Source organism: Leopardus geoffroyi, chromosome A1 (genome assembly GCF_018350155.1).
Source record: "Leopardus geoffroyi isolate Oge1 chromosome A1, O.geoffroyi_Oge1_pat1.0, whole genome shotgun sequence".
Classification (NCBI taxonomy): Eukaryota; Metazoa; Chordata; class Mammalia; order Carnivora; family Felidae; genus Leopardus; species Leopardus geoffroyi.
Window position 1 is genome coordinate 2232343 of NC_059326.1, and position 10749 is coordinate 2243091.

Here is a 10749-nt window from a genome sequence, read left to right on the forward strand (position 1 = left end):
AGCACAGGTAATTTCCATGAAATGAAATTTAATGTTCAACACGTGCATTTGCAGATACCGATTCTGCTTCTCTTTGGTACCCTGTTGGTAGGGAGGGTGGGGTCTGGAGAAAGATTGCACATGTCAGTAAGAGAAGGAGTCCAGGCCCTAGCGCTTCGACTGGTATGTGGGATCCTCACGGGCTCAGAAAGGAAGACGCAGGACCCAAAGACCTCGCTAGCTGCCCTCTGGCCAAACCTTCCTTCTCTTCCACCTCGTGGCCCAACGCCGAAGTAGAAGACGTGCCGTAGCAAGAGGAGGAAAAAAATAAAGTATGCAAGTCAAATTCAGACCTCTTCCATAGCTCTTAATTTATTCCTTTCAAATACACTTGTGGGAAAAGGTTAAGCATATTGAATTTTTGGAGGAATTTGCCTAGGTGTATCCTTTTTTGGCCAGGCAGCCAACTTCTTGAAAGTTCTCCTGAAGCCTGTTTGAGTTCTGCCTTGCCCTGCATGCCTCTAGAGACTCCTGAACTGGTTGTAGTTTACAGAATTTCATTTTGAGGAGAAAGAATCTACTGTGTGCCTGCCCGGTACCTTCACATTCTTCTGAGAGCGGCAATCGCTGTTTTAGAAAAGGCCCCTGCTCGGCCACACTCCGACCACGCGGCCTCCTAGAAGCTGGCACCCTCTGGCCACGGTTGATTGGTCTGGGCTGGAACCTGATCCGGATGGCCAGCCAATCAGCACCATTCCCAGGAGTTTCTGAATTTCAGAGAGAGCAGAACTGGTCCTTTTCTGGTGCATGTGCAGTGAGAGAGAATGAAATTGTTACCCAGACAGAGCAGAGCAAAGGATGGTAAAAGTTCTGGTGGTTTTCAAGTCCTTGGTTGGAGTTTTTCTAAGTCTCAGCTGCTCCTCTGACTTTCCCAGGGCTTGACTATGTGACACACTTCCAAAAAGTTCCTCTTTTGTCTAAGTCTAACCTGTTTCAGAATAGTTTTCTACAGGGGCGTCTGGATGGCTCAGTCCCTTGAGTGTCCGATTTCGGCTCAGGTCATGATGTTGCGATCTGTGAATTCGAGCCCCGCGTCGGGCTCTGTGCTGACAGCTCAGAGCCTGTTCCAGATTCTGTTTCAGATTCTGTGTCTCTCTCTCTCTGCCCCTCCCCTGCTCATGCTCTGTCTCTCTCTGTCTCTCTGTCAAAAATAAATAAACATAAACAAAATTAAAAAAAAAGAATAATTTTCTACCGTCTGTGTCCAAGAGTCTTAATGAATGAATACACATGGAAGGACCACATCAAGGTCACAGAGTGATCAGGAAAGGTTGGCCAGACCAGAGTATTTCAAAAAGATATGTGCATATACCCTTTTAGGTGATGATAAAGTTCTATGAAGAAAAAGTGGAATAAGAAGATGGAGAGGGGTTGGAGATCACAAGAGGATGGACATTGTGAGAGTCTCTTTGGTAAGAATAGCTTGAGAGAGGGTAGAGGCTGAGAGAAGGGGTCCCACGGAAGACCCAGCGTCAGAACAGTGTAGGCTAAGTGAGTAGCAGGGGCAAACATCTCGAGGCAGGAGTGAGCTTGTAGTTCCAGAAGAAACAAAATGGCCACGATGGCCAAGCAAGAAGAAGAAGAATGGGCGGCAGGATTGGGACAGTCGGGGCAGGGCCTGGAAGAACCTTGAGACCATGGTAACATTCATATTTTATTGTTACAGGAGGCCTTCGAAAGTAACCTAATATGTTATTTACTTTTTTAGTGGTTGTGCCAGAGTTTTCAATATACATTTACAACTAATCACGCCCTCTTTCAGAGAACACTATACACTTCATGTACAACAGGGTGTTCCCAATTTGTCCCTCACACCCAATAATGATAGTATTGCTGTCATTTCATTTCACTTATCTATAAACTGGTGATCCAGAATCACCCAAGACATTGTTGCTATTATCGTTTTGAGCAAACTGTCATCTGTTAAATCAATAAAGAATAAGAAAAAAAAAAACCTTCACTTATTCCTTCTCTAATGTTCTCCCTTTATGTAGAGCTGAGTTTCTGACTTACATAATTTTTTTTCTTTCTTAAGAATTTCTTTTAACATTTCTTGCAAAGCTGGTACCCTGGCAACAGATTCCCTGAATTTTTGTTTGTTTGCTTCACTTTTGAAGGATGATTTTGCTAGATAGAAAATTCTAGGTTGGTGGGGTTTTTTTTCTTCCAACTCTTTTTTTTTTTTTTTTTTTTTAACACATATTCATTTTTGAGAGACAGAGAGAGACAGAGCATGAGCAGGGAGGGGGAGAAAGGGAGACACAGAATCTGAAGCAGGCTCCAGGCTCTGAGCTGTCAGCACAAAGCCTGATGTGGGGCTCGAACTCACAAAATGTGAGATCATGACCTGAGCCGAAGTTGGACGCTTAACCGACTGAGCCACCCAGGCGCCTCCTTTTTCTTTCAACTCTTATAAATATTTCACTCCATTCTCTTCTTGCTCACATGGTTTCTGAAGAGAAATCCAGTGTATGAGCCTGAGAGAAAAAAGTTTTTGGATATATTAATATTCTATTAAATTATAACATGAAGCCATCTTATTAAGTGATGTTGCCTGTATCAGATCCTATTTGTTTTGCTTTTATATTGGACCTCAGGTCCATAGCGTTGAGTTAGTCATACTCCTTATTTTGAGGCACGCCATCATTATTGGTCTCATTTTATTCCACTGCTGTTTGCTTTCCTCTTTATTCCTTTTTCTCATCGCCATTCCCTCCCCTCCTCCCCTCTGCCAATGTGGTTGCTCTTGTATTTTAAATTTATGTAAGTTGTATTTGCTATCAATCTTATTTTTTTTTTCTGTTTTACACTCAATATTATATTTTGAAGATCTATTCATGTTGTTCCATTTTATAGTTCTATTTTGTATTCCTAGTATTCCATAGCATGCACTCACCACATTTTACTTATGCAGCTCGTAGTGGTGGTCACCTGTGTTCCTCCACCTTTCCCCCAGTTAATACTGGGATGAACATCTTTGTACATGCCCTCATGGAGGTGTGTGCTTGTTTTTCTGAGGGCATCTATCCAAGAGTGAGACTCCTGAGTCACAGGGTGAACACGTACTTAATTTCACTTAAGACCACCAGATTGTTTTAGAAAACAGCGGCATAGGAGGGACTCCATCTCTCCATGTCTACACGAACATTTGTATTATCAGATTCCTATTTTTCTCCAGTCTGATAAGTGTAAATTGATATCTTGTTGTTTTAATTTGTATTTCTCTGATTGCTAGTGAGCAAAGATTTCTTTTTCAGTCACTCAGGTCCATCTCCTACTTACTACTTCATTTTCCTTTCGTGAGTTACCCAAATCGGTATTAACTGCTTATTTTCCTACCAAGAGCCTCTTTCTTTCTTTCTTTCTTTCTTTCTTTCTTTCTTTCTTTCTTTCTTTCTTTCTTTCTTCCTTTCATCCACCCACTCATCCATCCATCCATTCATTTCATGTAAGCTCTACGCCCAACATGGGGCTTGAACTCATGACCCCAAAATCAATGGTTGCATGTTGTACCAACTGAGCCATCCGAGCACCCCTCATTTATTTACTTTTTTGTTGTTATATATATATTCAATATTGTACTGACTCTTGGAGGTATTTTGGAAATATATAGATATTTTTCTTTTTTGGATCTTCTAGTAGAGTAGTGCCTGAACATATGCATATTGATTACATGTTATTTTATTATAAATTCTTTAAAACATTTGTTAGTGCTTTATGTTATTTTTATTTATTTATTTTTTTCAACGTTTATTTATTTTTGGGACAGAGAGAGACAGAGCATGAACGGGGGAGGGGCAGAGAGAGAGGGAGACACAGAATCGGAAACAGGCTCCAGGCTCTGAGCCATCAGCCCAGAGCCCGACGCGGGGCTCGAACTCACGGACCGCGAGATCGTGACCTGGCTGAAGTCGGACGCTTAACCGACTGCGCCACCCAGGCGCCCCTATGTTATTTTTAAAAAACCTGTGTGTAAGAAGGTTATATTACCTATGAATTCTATTTCAGGAGAGGAAAAAGGACATTACAAAATATTTTTAAAAAATAGTGATGGTGGTAGGGAAGATATTGGGTCTCATCAGATTGAGAACCACTGATCTAGATATTAATCCCTTGTTGACTTCTGACATTTCCAAATATGTTTTCTCAACCTACCATTGGCTAACCTGGTCTGTATGATACATTATGGTATCTTAAAAAAATAGATTGAGATATAATTCACATACCATATGGTTCAACCATGTGAAGGATAAACTTCAGCATTCATTGGTATATAACATGACTAATTTTTAAAAATTCTGTAAAATATATAACAACATTTTCCATTTTAACCATTTTTAATGTTTATTTTTAAATTTATTTTTGAGTGAGAGAGACAGAGAGAGAGCACAAGCTAGAGAGGGGCAGAGAGAGAGAGAGAGAGGGAGAGAGAGAATCCCAAGCAGTCTCCATACTGTCAGTGAAGAGCCTGATGTGGGGCTCAAACTCACAAACCATGAGATCATGACCTGAGACAAAACCAAGAGTCAGATGCTTAGCCAGTTGACCCAGCCAGGTGCCCTATTTTAACCATTTGAAAAACAATTTTTTTTAAATGTTTTATTTATTTTTGAGACACATACACACACACACACACACACACACACACACACACACACAGAGTATGAGCAGGGGAGGGGCAGAGAGAGGGAAGCACAGAATCCGAAGAAGGCTCCAGGCTGTCAGCAGAGAGCCTGACACAGGGCTTGAACTCACGAGCTGTGAGATCATGACCTGAGCTGAAGTCGGCCACTTAACCAGCTGAGCCACCCAGGTGCCCTCCTAATTTATCCATTTTTAAGTATATAATTAGTGGCATTAATTACCTTCACAAATTTGTGCAACTATCATCACTATTTATTTCCAAAAATGTTCATCACCCAGACTAAAATTCTGTACCCTTAAGCATTTCCCTATTCTCTTTCCTCCCCAACCCCTGGTGATATCTAATCCACTTTGTGTCTCTATGAAGTTGCCTATGAAGTATCTATGTAAGTGGAATCATACAATATTAGTCCTTCTGTGCCTCATTTATTTTACTTAGCATGTTTTCAAGGTCATCCATGTAGCATGGCAGAGCCTCACTTCTTTTTGTGGTTGAATAATACTCTGTTGTATGGATATACCATATTTGTTTTTCCATTCATCTGTTGATGGATACTTGAGTGTCTTTTGGCTAAGTATATAATGATGCATGAACAATAATGAATATTGTCATGCAAATATCTGTTTCAATTCCTAGGGGTGGAATTCTTGGATCGTATGATAACTCTATGTTTAGATTTTGGGGGAACCACCAAACTGTTTTTCATGAGTGGCTGCACCATTTTAAATTCCCACCAACAATGAATAAGTGTTCCCATTTCTCCACATTCTCACCAAAACTTGGTATTTTCAGGGTTTTTTTGTTTTTGTTTTTTTTTTTGATAATAGGCATCTGAATGGGTGTGAATTGGTTTTGATTTGGTTCCCTAGTGGCTAATGATGTTCGGCATCTTTTCATGTGCTCAGTGGCCATTTGTATATCTTCTTTGGAGAATTGTCTACTCAAGTCCTTGGCATATTTTTTTAATCTGGTTGTTTTTGTTGTTGAGTTGTAGGTCTATATATATTCTGGTTTTTAATCCCTTATCAGGTATATGATTTGTGAATATTTCTCCCATCCTATGAGTTATTTTCATATTTTTAACATTGTTATTTAATTTTGAGAGACAGGGAGAGACAGAGCACAAGTAGAGGAGGGGCAGAGAGAGAAGGAGACACACAATCCAAAGCAGACCCCAGGCTCTGTGCTATTGGCACAGAGCCGGACATTGGGCTCAAACCCATCAACTGTGACATCATTAGCCTATCTGAAGTCGGAAGCTCAACCTACTGAGCCACCCAGGCACCCCTCTTTTCATTTTCTTGATACTTTCCTTTGATAAATATATCTTTCTAATTTTGGTGAAGACTAATTTACCTCATTTTTCTTTTGTTGCTTGTGCTTTGGGTGTCATATCTAAGAAATTATTGCCAAATCCAATGTCATGAGCTTGTTCCCTATGTTTTCTTCTAAGAATTTTATAGTTTTAAAGTTCATTGAGTTCCTTGGATGTGTATATTCATGGCTTTCATTAGATTTGGGAAGTTTTCAGCTATTATTTCTTCAAATGTGTTTTCTGCTCCTGCTTTTGGGAGGAGCTCTCTTCTGGGATACCTATGCATACCTTGGTATGTTTAACAGTGTCCCACAGGTCCTTCAGACTGTTCATTTTTCTTCATTCTTTTTTATTTCCATTTCTGAGACCACATCATTTCAAATGCATTGTCTTCAAGTTCACCCATTCTTTGTTTTGCCTGTTCAAGTCTGTTGCTGAGTCCCTCTAGTGATCTATTTTGGTCCTTTTCATAATTTCTCTTTATAGACATTCTTATTTTGTTCAGACATCAGTTTCCTGATTTCCTTTAGTCTTTGTCCATCGTTGCCTTTAGTTCATTGAACATATTTAAGACAGTTAATTTAATGTCTTTGAGTATTAATTCCAGTATCTGGGATTCTTCAGGGATGATTTTTGTGAATTTTTTTTCCTGTGAAAAGATCATACCTGCTTGCTGCTTTTTATATTTTATAATTTTTTTGTTGAAAACTCGATAGTCTATGTTATAGGAACTCTGGAAACCTAAATTCTTCCACTCCTCTGAGATTTTTTTTTTCTTTGGATTAGATCCATCCACTTGTGGCTTTTCCAAACTATTTTTTGAAGTGTATACTTTTTGTTTTGTAGTCATCGAAGTTTCTTTTCCATTTTCTCTGTGGCCAGCCCTGACCTGACAAAGATTTCCTTAAATGTCTGGCTCCTAAGAGTAAGGGGAAAAAAGTCTTGCCTCTTTAAATTCCATGTGACTCAGAAGCTGCTCATAGGAAGTGGGTGTTGAAAAATGGCTGACCTCTGTGTTGGGCCTTCAGTGACCAAAGGCAGCAATCAGCCATCAACACGACTAACTTTTTGCCCCTCCTGGCTCTAGTAGGCCACACAAGGAATGTAGGCTGCTACGTCCACAGCTGCCTGCTGCTGGGATGTAGGCTGGTAACTGCAACCTTGCAAAAGGCTCAAATTCACCAAAATTTGTCAGCCTCTTCCTTGAGCTCTCCCACAGATGCTGAACTTGAGTTCCACAACAGTAACTTTAGACAGTTCCCGCCAGCTCAGTAGTTGTTTATGTGGAGAGACAGATTCTTGGGACTCCTACTTTGCCATCTTTCCTGACATCGTTCTCTATGTTATGTTTGTTTCTATTCTTGAACTCCCTGACGGTAAACCTATTTCTGTCTTGGGAGAGAACTTCACCTTTGTTTCTGTGTGCAGCCCCTGTTCTGCCTTTCGACCAGATCAGAGCCCTGGCCAGATTCACTCACTTGCCCTCTATGTCCAAGGCAGAGGCCAAACCAGAACTGTCTTGTAGTTCTGCTAAGACAGATCCTGAGAGAGTGGTTTTCTTTTTCCTGTCCATCCTATAACAGAAAAGCTGAACTACCAGGAAAGGCCATGCACATATGGGGATATTACTCGTCTCATTTTTTTCTTCCTCCTTCCTTCCCTCCTTTTTCTTTCTGATTTCTCACATATTTTTGAGCAACCACGATGTGCCAGCTCTTTGATGGATGCTGGGGAGATGGTCTTAAAAGAACCGTAGATCCTTGTTCTTAATGAGCTGCTAGTTGAGTCCGAGAGGCAAGAGAAAAATTTCAGTACTTGGTGAGGTTTGAAAGAGGTGGAAAAGATGTTGAGGGAGCTAAGAGAGGGACTTCCTAAATGAGTTTGAGGGAAAAGCGGGGAGAAAAATGAGTAACTTCACAAATGAAGTGGCACTTGAAGAAGTTAGCCAGGTGGGAACATCTTCAGCAGAAGCACCAAGTCCAAATACATGCAGAGTGAGAACACGGCCAGCTGGAGTGCTAACAAGTAATTTTGGTTTGAGGTGTGGGGTCCGGGGAGGGAGGGTTAGGGGATGAGGCCAGAAAGGTAGGTGGGGCGAGATCAGGTAGGAATTGAATTTTATTTTATTTTATTTTTTTTTAAATTTTTTTTTTCCAACGTTTATTTTTGGGACAGAGAGAGACAGAGCATGAACGGGGGAGGGGCAGAGAGAGAGGGAGACACAGAATCGGAAACAGGCTCCAGGCTCTGAGCCATCAGCCCAGAGCCCGACGCGGGGCTCGAACTCACGGACCGCGAGATCGTGACCTGGCTGAAGTCGGACGCTTAACCGACTGCGCCACCCAGGCGCCCCGAATTTTATTTTATTTAAAAAAATTTTTCTTTAACATTTATTTACTACTGAGAGACAGAGAGACAGAGCATGGGTAGGGGAGGGGCAGAGAGAGGAGGAGACACAGAATGTGAAGCAGGCTCCAGGCTCTGAGCTGTCAGCACAGAACCCGGCGAGGGGCTTGAACTCACAAACCATGCGAGCATGACCTGAGTCAAAGTCTGGAAGATGCTTAACAGACTGACCCACCCAGGTGCCCCTTGAATTTTATTTTGTAGCGACTGTAGTGTCATAGGAATGGTAGTAGTGGAGTAATGTGATCAGATTTGTTTTTGAAAAATCAATCTGTTCTGAAGGCGGATTTGAAAGAAGTTCACAGTAGTTTAACACATAATGAGGATGTACTCCCATGCATTTTACATATTATCTCATTTAATCCTCATAAAACCCTACCACACTGGAATGATAATCATTTCCACCTTTTAGATGAGGACAGGGGCACTTAAAAGTTAAGTACTTTGCCAAAGGCTAGAAAGTTGGTAAGTGATGGAGATTTAAATCCAGTCTACCATCAGTATGGATGCTTAATCACTGTGCTTTTACGGGGGGCGGGGCCTGGAGGGTAACAGGATTCTATTGTGGCGATGTCAGTAATAACTAACTGCTCCAGGCCTCTACTAAGGCAGTGGCAATGGGGCTGGAAGGTGGAGAGCAAGTTTGGGAGATTTTGAGGGAGTAGAATTGACAGAACTTCATTCAATATGGAGGAATAGGGAAGTAAGATTCTAGGACAACTCCCTGCTTCCTGGTTTGGTCACTGAAATAGAAATAGAGGAACTTGCTGAAATAGAGGAACACATGTGAAGAAGGTTTGGGAAAAGAGGGGGAGATGACCAGATCAATTTTGGACATGCTGAGTTGCACCAACCAAATGCAGACATCCTGAATGTAACTGGGCCAGGAATTCAGCGGAGGCAACAGAAGCCAGAGGTGTTCATGAGATGGCAGTGGACAAGAAGACAGGTGGAGGCAGGGCTCAGGAATGGACAACCACCCCCTCCCTGCCTTCGAGAAGCAGAGAAATACAAGCTAACCACCAAAATAGTAGGAGACTTAATGATCATTTATTCAACATAATCACAGTAAAGGAAATGCCTGAAAATTCAGCTCAGATTAGGAAGTACAGCTGCTTTCAAGGTGACTGTCTCCAGACTCCTACGAGGAGACACTGGGAAATCTAATTTGCTTATCTGATACAGATATTTTATCCATATTCTTTTCAAATGGGATCGAGTTGTTTGCAGCAATCATAGACAGTGATAATGAACTATTCATTTTCAGACTTTTTGCTTAGAACACTTTTTGTCTTAGAAAAATTGAAAACTGTATCCTCAATTCCTGAAAACTCTTGGTTTAAGAAAGTTTATTGCAGTTCTGCAAAATTGCTTTATTTCTTAAACATTTTTTAAAATGTTTATTTATTTTTGAGAGGCAGAGAGAGACAGTGCAAGCTCTGAAAATTTCAGAGTGTGAAATCTGAAGCAGGCTCCAGGCTCTTAGCTGTCAGCACAGAGCCTGATGCGGGGCTCAAACTCACAAACCAGGAGATCACGACCTGAGCCGAAGTTGGACGCTCAAACCGACTGAGCCACCCAGGCGCCCCTAACATTGTTCTATTTTTAAACAATCAATTTGTAATGGTATATTTAATTTTTTTTGCTTTTTTAGAAATAAACATTCGACTGTGTTCCCTAAGTGACCATTTGTCTTAATTCACCATTTTATGCTCAGCAACCTCGTAGGTCCTCGTTTGCACCGTTATTGGCTGACAGACGTTAAAACCCTTCCTCTCCCTCTCTCTCTGCCCCTCCCCCGTTCATGCTCTGTCTCTCTCTGTCCCAAAAATAAACGTTGAAAAAAAACAAAAATTAAAAAAAAAAACAAAAAAAAACAAAAAAAACCCTTCCTTCCCTCCTTTCTCTTCCACTCTTTGCCTTTCTCTTCTGTCTTTTTCTCCTCTTTCCTTCCTTCATTTAACCAATATTTGTTGGATGCCTTCTGTGTCAGGTAGTCAGCTAGATTATATAAAGATGACAAAGCCCCTGTTCCTGCTCCTAATTTTAAAAGTTTAGTAGACACAAACTTGATATGTAGACAGCAATCTGAGGTCTAAAGCTTCACCAGGAGGACAGGAGAGGGAAAAGCATTGCCGTCAGGAGAAGTTGGGGTGTGTGTAAAGGCGTGGGGGTAGGGAAACGTGGCAATGAACAGCACGTGGCCTGTGTGGGGAAAGGCCAAGGGTTTTGTAGGGTGGGGGCATGGTATTCATGGGATGGTGTGGAAAGCAGTCAGGGCGGCCAGCACCAGGGGAGGGGCTGGAAAAGTTGAGACTCTGAAGACACCAGAAACTATCCTAGT